Source organism: Haliotis rubra, unplaced genomic scaffold, assembly GCF_003918875.1.
Source record: "Haliotis rubra isolate DU_JTF1 unplaced genomic scaffold, ASM391887v1 Scf238, whole genome shotgun sequence".
In the NCBI taxonomy this organism is placed as follows: domain Eukaryota; kingdom Metazoa; phylum Mollusca; class Gastropoda; order Lepetellida; family Haliotidae; genus Haliotis; species Haliotis rubra.
Window position 1 is genome coordinate 487,388 of NW_025766425.1, and position 14,071 is coordinate 501,458.

The window sequence follows — 14,071 nt, forward strand, 5'->3', positions numbered from 1 at the left end:
ATTATCTTCCAAATTACTTGGTCTTTTTTTCCATTGAACATCTGCACAGTGATACTTTAAAACTGGTATATGAATAATAATTGTTTGCAATCTTTACCAAATTTAGTTTTCCATTAATTTAGCAATTTTCAGTTTCTATTTCCTGGAAATTCTGTACGAAGATACATTTAACAGTTTCACTCAATAACAGTAACGCATACAGACAATAAGTTTCGGCACTTTGATAGATTAATAAGTAAACATTTTTTCCATGATATCGGCAAACCAAAATGATTAACATAATTATGTAATGTATAACAAATCAGAGAGCAAAAAGCAAAATGAAAACGCATGAGTAACAAATGCTGTCAGGTGGTAAACTTCCAGTATTTATCGAAACTGCGTAGTTACCTAAGCTTATGAACTAATTGTAATCACAAGAATTTCCTATGATCTACCCTAGAACTGGAATCAAAATAGGTGTACACTTATGTATATTCCGTCGGGGAACTGACATTTTAGAAAACGTCCGTATGGGATAATATCTAGATTCCGAATAAAAAAGAGGTTATACCAAGTACGCGTGTGTATGTTTACACATTTACAACAGTAATTTACCCCAGGAATCATTAATACATTGTAATCATCATTTTTGAAAGAATAGATAATAACATTTGTGCAGCTATGATCAGTCTGATAACTCATACAAGTGTGCACTAAAATAAGGGACCTACCGGTTCATGTCTGTGTGAACACACCTGTCTGTGTTTTATTGCAATAAGCAGTCTCTCCTTGCATGTTATATATAAGAAGTGTACCTAAGATCAGTTATTTAAGCTGTAATGTAATTTCCATTACAAAAAGTATAAACGATATTACCTACTGACCAGCTGCAGAAAGGCTTATCAGTACCCCACCGCCATCACCCCAGCCTAGGCCTGCCCCATCAAACACCCCTCCCTCTCTCTCTCGCACACACTCCCTAACATACATATCGCTCTGGCCCATAGACCCAATATTTGAACCTTTTAAACAGACATCATGTGTATGTCAAGAAAGGCAGGCACGTTAATAGTGGTGCTCAGTAATGGGTATCACTTCGCCACGTGTTTCTAATGATCTCCGTGCATTATGGCTAACGAACCCGATGTGAAAGTTACATTACAGAACCATCGAAATACCTGTTAAAGTACTATTAACACGGTAAAACTAGACAAAGTTTTACCAATATTTATGACAGTATATATTATTGAAAACTGGACATGTACAGATTAACTGACCACGGTTCACAACCTTCAAGCTGCCAAGGGTCACATTGATAACGAACATCCGAAACCAGTATCTGGTCCGGGTCTGCAGATAGCAATAAACTAATCAAATTCACTGTGAACTTTGTCTAGTTTTACCGTGTTAATAGTAGTGTAAATCTTGTAACACTATATTTATCCATTACCAACCATTTACGCGTGTACTAAATATATGGCAAACCTAACCCTGGTCATACGAGATTTCAAAGGTATTAAAATGCATGTCCGACAATCACAGCATTTACATATGTTACACATGCTAGGAAACACATGAAAACAATAGTCAGATTTACACACCTGTGAAATACATGTAAATACAAAGTTGAGTGTTCGTTAATTTAAACACCCTTTTTAACGTATGTAAATCTGACAGCCAGATGACACGTAGATTTCAAACGTTGTTCATATGGCCACCGGATGAAACGTAATTTGTGTCTGTGCCGTCATGTGTACATGCACGTGCGCAATTTTGACCAATCAAATTTAACCGAGATGATTCGCTGCGGTATTACGGTATGCGTGTTCCTTAGCAACCGGGATGCACAATACTCCATTCGCTGGACCTTTGCTGTAAAAACGCCATACATAATTTTTAAAGTTGTCCACATTTGTTTCACTAACGCAAAAGTATACGATAACATACAATGCCATATCAAATTATATATTCTGTGAGACATGAAATGAAAAATTGTTTTTATCGTGTAGCGATTATGACCGGATAGTACAGGCGGATGCGTTCTCTGAGTATATCATAGGCATGTTGGATCTCCGTGCCTTTTGTGAAATTCGTATATATTGTCCTGCTTAAATTGACGATCCATAACTCAGATTACGAGTATATATCACGTAAGTAATTGTGATGTCGCATTGCTGTTAATTTCCCTGTCGGAGAGGTCATTCTCTCAAAATATATATTCTCTTGTTTGGAGAAGATCTATGGCTATTACGCCCCAGTGTTGCTAAACATCTTGTAGGCCTTTAGTCTGACACAGACGCAGACCTCGCATCTTCAAGTTCAGATCTGACAGGGGCTGAAAATATCATTCCGACATGAATACAATATCTCAGTGTTTTCCTAAGTAAGTGGAGAGCTTTCTACAACATTGGAAATAACTGTATCGTTGTCCTTCTGATATTCCCCCGAACGAAAGCTCTACCCGTTACGGAATTGTAGGGAATAGTCTTAAGACTTTTCTACTTTGACCAGGATTCTTCGAACTTGTAACAGTCGTTTGAGAAGATCAAAAGAGAAAAGGGTAGTGCGCGATGTATATGACGGACGTATATGGAGAACGTTCGGAGAACTTTATAAATACAGTAATAGAAATACCGGTTATGTTTAAAACGTACCCTCAATCTGATAGCCAGAGGGATTATTGTGAAAGATCGCAGTATGTATCATCATAAACGGGCCAAGATAATAGTACATATCATTCATCCCCACATTATATCCCTTTTATAGACACGGGACATCGTTGTTACAGGTAGGGCAAACACTTTCTTCTAAAGTATCTGCCGGTTTCACGCTACATACATGTGTTCAGATTATGACACAAGTTCTCCTCCATCACCCCAGAGACCACATAATCTATCATATGGCCTTTGATCACACATATAATTGTATAGATACCCAGTGTTTATTGATAGCGATGAAGCAACTTATCAAAATTTACGGCCGACGGTATCATCTGCATTACTCTCTTACATAAGGTGAAATATCACAGGGTTGACATGGTTACGATAATTTGGCATACTATTTATTGTGTTATTCTTTAATCTGCGATTAGAATTTAAATAAGTTTTGACGTGAGCATGTTAAGAAAAGAGAAGCTGTAAAACGTAATGTATTGTGATCGAACCTATAGGCCTTTGTAAAAGCGAGGATCAAGCCACCTACATATAAACCTGTTTTCATGATAAATATCTGTTAATCCTTGGCACGATTCCGACCATATCATGGACATGTGTTTGTGAATCATAATCAAATAGTGATGTTACAAGGAGTCCATGCCGCGTCAACAACACATGCAAACAGGGGCGTAGCTACCATTATAAAAAAACAGCTTGAGCTTACACATGATCTTTGCTAAACAATAATTTTTCTTCTAATTCTTGCCATAAATACCTACAAACACGTTCCATTTAAAAAGTGGAAATCCCTCTATGAATCATACTGACTACAATATTCTTTGATTAAAGCATTACCATGTACAATAAACAGGTTATTCTTCATATCATAACTTTCAGTGATGATTGTTTTTCCATCGACATGTATGAGGATGTTTTGTTACAGTCATGATTACATGTGAATCATCACTGAAATGCAGATGTTTATTTTTCATTTGTTTATCAATTATTTTAGAAAAAAAACACCAAATACCCGATGTATGGTATTGTAACAATGCAGCAGACATGTGTAAACTATGTCCAAACATATTTGTATATTAGGAAATCCCCCCCCCCTTAATTTAACGATGAGGAAAACTTTCTTTGAGTGGCATTTTTAGAAGTAGAATATGTCTTTCAGTATGTTCAGATACAATAAACAAAACACGTTAAAGCTCATCCTTATCAGATGAGGAATATATATTCAGGTGATATGATTTGACTAGAAGGAAATTTAAGGGGGGATACAGGTGGACAGACACATGTGACAGCGTATGTTGGGACGTCGTCTGTCATACAGACCCTGAGGCAAATATATCCAAGCCCACGCAAGTCTACAAAGTGTGATTTCCACAGCTTCAGGAGAAAGTCTCAGGGCTCCTTTTCATTATATTATATAATTTTTTTTACTATGAACTTTTTCTGTAAAATATGTTCATATCAGGGACTAGTTGTTAATCTAGTTCTGACGGGTAGAAGGCAAAAAACAAAATGGATACTAGTGCTGTTACATTTTTTTAATTATATATAAACATTCGTCCTTGTCTCGGTATAAATGTATATTTTCCACCAAATGTACATTCGGAGGATATCGAAATCTAGGTTAAGCTATTTGAATCATATTTACAATTAAAAGACCCAAACAATGGTTTGTTGTCCAAATGTTTGGTTTTCCATAGTCACAGAACGATATTTTTTCCCCTTCCGTCTCTAGGAAAACTCACTGCAGGGTTGGGTTATGGAGTGCCATACCAAACACCAGCTGGCGGGACCAACATCTCCAGTAACATTTACATCGCAAGTGGTGAGGCAATAAGCTAATGAGACTAAGGGTCCTGTACCATGTTTGTGAAATATCTATGATGCCTTATATGAAGTCTATCATCTAAGCAAGTCTAGCTATGTATGGCGTTAAGTCACTGCTTGAAGAAAGACTCCTTTTGAATTTTATTTGGTAAATACATGTACATGTATTAGTATTTCCATCATATTGAAAAATACATAGACTAACGCTTAGTGTCTGAATATATATAATTTTGATAGTAACAAACAAACCCATTTAAATTGAAAAGGAGCCCCAGGGAGACACGAGATTCAGTCCGGCTAGCCGTGGCAGTTAGCTATAGATATGTTTACTTTGTAACCCGACCCCCAAAGTGAGTTAGGTTTCTTGCAGATGTTAACAGACCCTGGACCTGAGGAGATCTAGACTTGCTTCATTAAAGGCCTTAGCATTGTAGAGAGGGCTTGGCAGTACGGGAAATAATGTGGCTCAGGGACTGTGAGACAGACTAAGCAGTAAGGAAAATAATGTGGTTCGGGGACTTTGAGACAGACTAGAAAATGCATGGCAACCTACACTTCATTGCGACCATGATTAAGGCATCATTTTAAAACCCAAAGGTTATTTCCTTTGCGTTATTTGGAACTCCAGCCAAAGGTGGCGTTATGCTGTCTGGAAATATGGCCTTTTTGTAATGCTTTGGTTGCACATAATGATAAGTGATTGTTGTACATATGATGTTTTTGAAGGATAATCTCAGCTGACTAATACTTTGCACGTGTTTTCCCCCACTCTTTCCATACCCGTAAAAGTTAATTTTCCATATATATGTCTGTAGGAAAATACTGTAAACTAATGGGATGGCTGAATATGGCCACCTGAGGTAGTGACCACAGCACTCTGGTTATACTGCATTGAGAGAGGACAGAGCTTGGCAAGATACCAATAAATATGCTTGTCATTTAAACCTTTATCTGATGTTTGTGGAATGTGATTTTATAATTGAAGATGCGTCCTGCACCTGCAGCCCCAATATAGATGTTGTTAGTCTGTGAATCTTCCAAATTACTTCGTCTCTTTTTTTCAATTGAAATTAAGATCTTTGCATTTTATCAAAATAATATATTTTCAGTCTTAATGTGCCTATGTTGGGAATCAAACACCGGCTTTTAACCTGACAGGCGAACGCTTTAACCACGAGCGTACCCCATGATTCCTTGATACTGTTAAAGAATATACATTGGTACATTTATTATACATTCAAGATTGAACCCAGTTTTGTCACCATATACCATTCAGTTTTTATGTTAGTGACATGATCTGCCCACTGATAATTTAAAAAGTGGAATATAAATAATGATTGTTTGCTATCTTTATCCAATTTAGTTTTCCATTTATCTAGTAATTTTCAGTTTCCATTTCCTGGAAATTCTGTACGAAGGAACTTTTAACAGTTTCACCCAATAACAGTAAAGCATACAGATAATACGTTTCGTAACTTTGATAGATTAATAAGTACACATTATATTCAATGATATTGAGATACCAAAATGATTAACATAATTATATAATGTATAACAAATTAGACAGCAAAAAGCAAAAAGGAAAACGCATGAGCAACATAATGCTGTCAGGTAGTAAGCTTTCAATAATTATCGAAACTGCTTAGTTATGAGCTACTTGCTCATCACTACAATTTTCTATAGTCTACCCAAGAGATGGAAACAAAATAGGTCTATTATGAAAATTATGAGCTAATTGCAATCACTACAATTTTCTATAGTCTACCCAAGAGATGGAAACAAAATATGTCTACAGTATATTCCGTCGGGTAACTGAAATTTGAGAAAACGTCCGTATGGGATAATACCTGTATTCCGAATCAAAAAGAGGTCATACCAAGTATGTGCATGTTCACACATTTACAACAGTAATTTACACCGGGAATCATTAATACATTGTAATCATCTTTTATGAAAGTATAGATAATGAAATTTGTTCAGTTACTCATACAAGTGAGCACTAAAATAAGGGACCTACCGGTTCATGTCTGTGTGAACACATCTGTCTGTGTTTTATTGTAATTAGCAGTGTCTCCTTGTATAGCATATATAAGAAGTGTACCTAAGGTCAGTTATTTAAACTGTTATGTAATTTCCATTACAAAAAGTATAAACGATATTACGTACTGGTCAGAAAGACTTATCAGTACCCCAACACCGACCCACCGCCACCACCCCACCTTAGGCCTACCCCATGCCACACCCTCTCCCTCGCACACACACACACTCCCTAACATACATATCGCTCTGGCCCATAGACCCGATATTTGAACCTTTTAAACAGACACCATGTGTATGTCAAGAAAGACACGCACGATATTAGTGGTGCTCAGTCATGGGTATCACTTCACCATGTGTTTCTAATTATCTCAGTACATTATGGCGTGGTCGGACGCGCTAACGAACCCTATGTGACAGTTACATTACAGAACCATTGAAATACATGTTAAAGTAGTGCTAATCTTGTAACACTATATTTACCCATTTCCAACCATTTACGCATGTACTAAATATATGACAAACCTAACCCTGGTCATACGAGATTTCAAGGGTATTGAAATGCATGTCCTACAATCACAGCATTTACATATGTTACACATGCTAGAAGACACATGGAAACAATGGGCAGATTTATACACCTGTGAAATACATGTAAATGCAGAGTTGAATGTTCGTTTATTTTAACACCCCTTTAAACGTGTGTAAATCTGACGGCCAGATGATACGTAGATTTCAAACGTTGTTCATATGGCCGCCGGATGAAACGAGTATTTCCTGAGGTTAGTAAATTTGGCTAATACAGTCATTTTGTGTGGTGTTAGTATTCAATCTGATCCATGTAGAACTAGTATAGCCCCGCTTCAATGAGTAGCCAACTGCATTGAGGTCCTGGGTTGCAGTCTATAACAATACTATTTTAAGTTAAAAACTCGTTTATATTTCCCCTTTACTTCAATATACTTTACCTTTACTCTAATATACTTAGCTTGGCTTGTTGTTTTCTATCATATAAATACAAGAACATTCACTAACTATAGCATACCCTTCCCTCTTGTCCTTTACTTTCTTGTTATTAGATTCCTATACAACAACATAATTACTGGTCAATAGGATTTTAAGCATGTAGTTCTTCATGAAGAGCTGATTGGCTGTGCTCATTACATGCCATGGGGGTGTTTCTACTCAGATAATTAATCCCTAATTAATCCTTGTAGTTAATTTAAGATGTAGTGCAAATGGGATGAAGTTCGTATGGGAGTAAACCGGGTTTTTTTCACATTGCGTATCTGTTTAGTGAGGCCGAGATGTAATGACAGATAACATCGCTGTAGATAACGTTAGAACACCCACGGAACAGACAGCTGTTCCAATTTCCTTTTAAAGTCAATCATCCAAACATTATATTTATTAAAACATATATAGCATTTAATTATAATTAACACATGATTTAAAATTATAGCGTTTACTGCGTTGCAATATGATCTGTCCGTTCTGTGTGGGCACAACACAGATGTGTCGGGATGTTACAAAACCGAAGCTAGCATTACAGCTGTGTCCCTACAAATACAGGATAGAAACCAGGGGTCAAAATGACTAGAGATCGTACTGACGCGAATCACCTGATACCTCTCACAGAAAGTAGGACAGGATTCTTGATTGGGTCACCTGATTCAAACAAGTGTTTATCCCAGTAGTCTTGTCTCAGCGTGTCTTGAGACCAGCTGGGATGTTCCGTAAGTGCGTTTAGACGGACAATGTGATAGTCAAGACCTGCATGACTGCTTTCAAATTACGATAGTGGATGTTATTCTCGGAGGCGTCTGATCTGACTTAATTACCACCGACAGTCAAGGGCAAGACAGTGTTGGACAACATAATTCCTTACTAGGGTAAGCATCAGAATAAGGTAATTCAACGCTTTTATATGTTCATATAGCACTTCTGTTTGTTTTGTTTATTGTTTAACACCCAGCTTAGTGTTGAAAAGAATTAGAAAAGTGGAGCTTGTAATATAGAATAGGGATTTTGACAACATTGCCAATGTTGAGATGAAGTTGCATTAGAATACCGTTTGTTTGTTTGGTTGGTTGGTTGGTTTTTCTCGTTTAACGCCGCACTCAGCACTTTTCCACCTTGACGGCAATCTGTAGATAATCGAATCTGGACCAGAGAGTCCAGTGATCAACAGCATGAGCACCGATCTACATAATGTAGATACGATGACATGCATCAACCATGTCAACGAGCCTAATCACCCGATCTCTTACCTGACAAGCTTGGGATGCTGAAATTTTGTTTGTTTCATGAATTAAACTTTAGCCAAACGATATTCATTTTAAGAATTACTTATGATGTTTAAGCAAAATGCATTTTGTTGTCTGTAATAGAGTAACCTACGTTTATAACGAAGGGACGGCTAATTTTAGTTCGTTATATCCGTAGTTCGTATTACCCATTTTGAAATAAAATATATATTGGACGGTACATAAAAAAGACTACTATAATGACTTATTTTCTATTGCAATAACGATTTACAATAAAGCCAATTTTTAATTTTCTCCACAACTCGCAATGCTGTGTTACGTCTCAAAGCTTGGCTTCAATCATGTGGAATCGAATCCAGGTTCGTCCTGACTGTGTTTCGATTTTTGTATGCACCGTAATCTTCCGAATGATGTTTTACCAAAGTAGGTAATGGCTCTAATATTTCATGGTTTCCAAGTCGATGCAGAACAGACCCTCAACAGATGAGAATTGTGACATTGTGTTATTTTTTTGTTTCAAAACACGTCTCTTATATTACATAGTTTCCAAGTCGATGCAAGACAGGATCTCCACAGATGATTATTATGAAATTACATTTCTTCCTTTCGAAACAATTCTTCTATATCGCAGGATGTTTTTAGTCGAAGCAAGAGAAAGTTTGGCTACTTGAACCAAAATCGGTCAACTGTCCAGCTCAATAAATTATCAAAACCCGGTCATATTCGTGCTTAGCATATAAAATACTTCTCAGATCTCGTGCGTGAAGTCATTGTAGCTCATTGTAGTCATTCAGAGCTCCAGATAAGATTTAGCTCACGTGGGTACTGTACCCACTGTATTTTTTAGGAGTGGGTATTATGAATGTTGAGTGGGTATTTCATGTTTCCGTTACCCACTGCTTTCAAATATGTATGTATTTCATGTATTACTCAACTAAGTATTACGTCATTGAGTAAGTTTACTAAGTAGGTATGTTCTGCGTTATGTCATACCTAACCAAAACCAATGATTTCATAAAAGATCACTCATCCTATACTGACAGTACAACACTGGTCCTATACTATCAGTACGACTTGATAGCAATCGATGTCTTTTTCATTACGCAAGCGATTTTTATAAATATATTCCGTACGCATTTGTTTTAAACTTTTTGCGTATCTAACAATTTAAATGCGTAATTAGTACTCAAAAATTATTTTTCACTGCGTAATTGAAAATTTTCTATGCGTATTTTACCCGGATACGCAGCTTATCTGGGCCTCTGTCTGTCATTGTATGTGTGTGCGTTTGCGTGTGCGCGTGCGCGTGACGGTGTGTGCGTGCGTGCGTGTGGATGTATCTATACGTGTGTGCATGTATATCGGTATGTATGTATGGTTCCATACGCGCGCACGCACAAAGGCAAATCAAACGGAGGCTTATGGTTTATTAACACGTACAGATAAATGTAGCATTTGTGAAAAAACAAGCTGAACTAGCCCAGCGGGTGAGACGTCCAACCGGCTAACAAACACAACACAGACAATAAACTACTTATTGCTAAATATACAACTGATAGGATCTTGTTAAAATGATATATTTATGACTACAATCTCTGAGTAAACTACATATTCTAGTTGCTTTGAGGTTTTAAGTTGTTCTGTGTTTCATCCGGGATTCAAACCACATCAAGTGTCCAGCACACCCAGAAAGCATGCTAACCACTCAACCACCACATGTCAGTCAACCCAACTGTAATAGAATTTGTTCTTTGTTTAGAAAATGTAACCCTAAATATAACACTCGTCACATTTGACTAGTTAATTTTTGTACAAAGTTCAATGGCCACGGCACCATTCAAAGTAACGGACATCGGTTCTAAGTACCCTTTACTTAACCAGCTTCTGTCTTCAGAGCAGGACAACGAAGCCACATTTGATTTTGCATTGGATAGCGATGGGGGAATACGAACCATTACTCAGCGCATACATTTTAGGGACCGTTTCTAGGTCAGTTGCAAAAAGGCGCGGACGTCGGAGTAGAACATCTCCCAAAAGGTCAACCAAGGTTGTTAAGTGTGTTTGTTGAGGACGTTAATCCGATAGGGGCGGTGTTTGCTCTATTGAGTATGTTTCGTATACAAGAACAGTCCACGTGGGTATTTAGTTACCTCAGAAATAAACTACAAATCCAAGTAAATTAACATTTAACCTATCTGAGCAATACTGGTAATAGAGTCGGTCTCCCAATAGAATAGAATCAAATCTTAATCTCAATTTCAATAAAACGTTACTGCTACCAAGATCTGAACCTGATGCGGTTGCAATGTACAAACGTTTCACTTTGGACACAGGTGTGTCTGCAGTGGGACGGGTAATCATATTTATGTAGATGACACCCGACGTCTATTTGTCTTATGTTCGGTATTGACTGGCTATTGTGTAGAAGTTTGTGATTTGATAACATAGTTCTTATAACGTTTAATACTATCTTTTTCCTTTTCCTTTATAATCATGCTTATTATGCTTGGGTTGCACATCCATTCAATAATATCAATATATCTAAAACCTCCAGCCATTCCTATGTTAATTTTAATGACACACGTTGTGCTCAGTCATCCTTAATGTACACCGCTCATACTGATGTTACATTTCAATGATAAATATACAAGTATCTTTATAGAGCCACCATTTTCCTGCAACAGCGAGGAATTCTCATGCTTAACAATTCCCCTGGCAGTAGCTATAGCAATGTTCCTGTTTACAATCCCTCCAGCCTTACGAATTTCCAGTAAATGGTCATAGACAAGTTTATCCAGGTCTCCTAGAAGCAGTGGGCGACCACGGCTTTTGTGTGCAATTTCAACAACTTCATCAGATCCATGTTTTGACACTTCAGAAAGGTACGCCTTTTTCATGACCCGAGCTGTACTTTCTCCGACGCTAAAATCCAACTCTTTGCTGAAGTGCTGCGCGGCACGTGTTTCCGTTTTGAATAGCGTACTTTGCTATTTTTGCTCTGGTTTCTGGAGAATAATGGCTGTTGTTTCGCTTCCTTTTGACGCCACGTCTGGAGACTAAACGAGTGAGTGAGTGAGTAAGTTTAGTTTTACGCCGCACTCAGCAATATCCCAGCTATATGGCGGCGGTCTGTAAATAATCGAGTCTGGACCAGACAATCCAGTGATCAACATCATGGGCATCGATCTGCGCAATTGGGAACCGATGACATGTGTCAACCAAGTCAGCGAAACTGACCACCCGATCCCGTTAGTCACCTCTTACGACGAGCATAGTCGCCTTTTATGGCACGCACATGGGTTGCCGAAGACCTATTCTACCCCGGATCTTCACGGGTCTGGAGACTGAATGATCTTCTGAAGCAGTTGAGGTTATAATAGCATTATTTGCAGCCTCCACTCGAGCAGTCTTTTCCGGAGTATCCGCAGTAGCTGGATCCGGAAGACCGATAGGTCGGCGCCTAGTGACAGTTACGTGGTTCAGTATAATTGTTATGTGAAGTTTGATGCATGATACATCTTCCAAACGCTTTTGTATGCTACTACTATTGACTATTTGAGTTTGAAATGTCACAAACTGAGATCATCCTGTCTACTGTCAATTACTAGTACTAACAGTTGAAAGGAAAGCCGTCTTTGATCCAAACGCCCATGTGTTCGGGGAATTAAGATGTTTACACTAGAGTCGGATTAAATACTAGTATAGTGTTTCCCAAAGTTGTGAGTGTAGTCATTCTGATCAACCATTTCCTGATTTGCCTCCTCGCATTAATAAATGCACGCATTTTTGTTTTGAGGTTTGCACTCGCATTATTTAATACACGCATTAGTTTGTTGATTTACAGTATACAATAATTTAAAACATTGCAGTCATGGTTCATAGTTCAACATTAATAGTATTATTCAAAGTAATGTTTATAAAAATTCATAATGATCATGTCATCTAGTACTGCCATATTCTTACGAATAATAAGCTTAATGAATAATCATAAATAATATTTTCTGATACAATTTAAATACTGCGAATTCATCATCATGTATTTACATCTGTCGTATTCGTTATTAACTGTTCAGCTCATAGACGACATAATGTAGCAGCTATTCAACCGTAGTTGTACTGTACAGTACCGGACATAAATACCTTGTCGTTTAGTACACGGTCTTCACCGTTTATTCACCGGCTGTACAAATCTTCGGCACTTGCTCAATGAAACATCGTAAGAAATGTGTAATGATAAGCATTTAATTCCAGTTGAAGGTCATGGAAGATCCCATTATTCCCACTATATTGGAATTTTGCTGATAACAACAACAGAACGTAAGAAATGTCCTACCCGACTAAAATCGTAATTCAGTAGCCAGACTCCGTGTCACGACCTTATGTCGTGGATGTTTGCTCATGGTGTTGACAGGTCGCCTTGCTGTCGCTCGAATAAATATGACATTCATTCTCTAGCTATAAATCAAGATGGCGATAGATACAACGACATATTCCGGATACCACTCAAAGTCTAGAAACTGAGTGTCCTTGATACACATGTTATCCTTGTCATTGACAGACCCGTTTGCCATGACATGTGTCCTTATTGTGCAGGAATATAATATTAATGGTCCAGAAGCCAGACCCCCAAAATGGTGAAAATGTCGTGCAGTTCTGGCGACCGAATGAGATGTGATTTTTCACAATCAGGAATGATTTAGCTTCGATTTATAACCGGTTGTCATCAGCTACCGTGCGTGACTACCGTGCAGGGGCCCTTTAAAGTGCAACATGTCATGTCAGTTATGGCAATATTTTAACCGACAACTGGATGGGTTAGTTTAATAACTCTCGTTTGGATTGACCGATTTTCATCAAAATAGTAGTTTTGGAATGCTCATATCATGATTTAAAATTGCAGACAATAATATTATGTATATGATCATCGCCAAAATGTTTTGGTAGGTCAAGGGTCAATTTCATAGAATGTGCATTTGATGAGAAACATATGAGTTAAACTTTACAAATAAAGGTAATTTTACTAATATTATGTTTTTCTAATTCATCTATATCATTTGAAGATATGTATACGTTTGGTCGGCACTGTATACATGAATAACCATTACAAGGAAACAAAAGCTGGAACTTTGTATTTAGGTCAGCAAAGTATTACATAATATCCATGTTTTACAAAGTATCAACAGTACCACACATATCGAATTGCTGTTGGGCTATCATGCAAATTCACGTTTATTGACAGTCTGGCAGAACAACAATTCAGCTCATGTCAGAAGAAGATGTGTTTTGATA

General features: G+C 37.5%; 1 pseudogene; it reads left to right on the forward strand.

Annotated features, from left to right (window-relative positions):
• The first annotated feature begins 8,201 nt into the window (after nucleotides 1–8,201).
• The window catches only part of LOC124278475, a 74,735-nt pseudogene continuing 68,865 nt past the window's right edge, over nucleotides 8,202–14,071 (forward strand).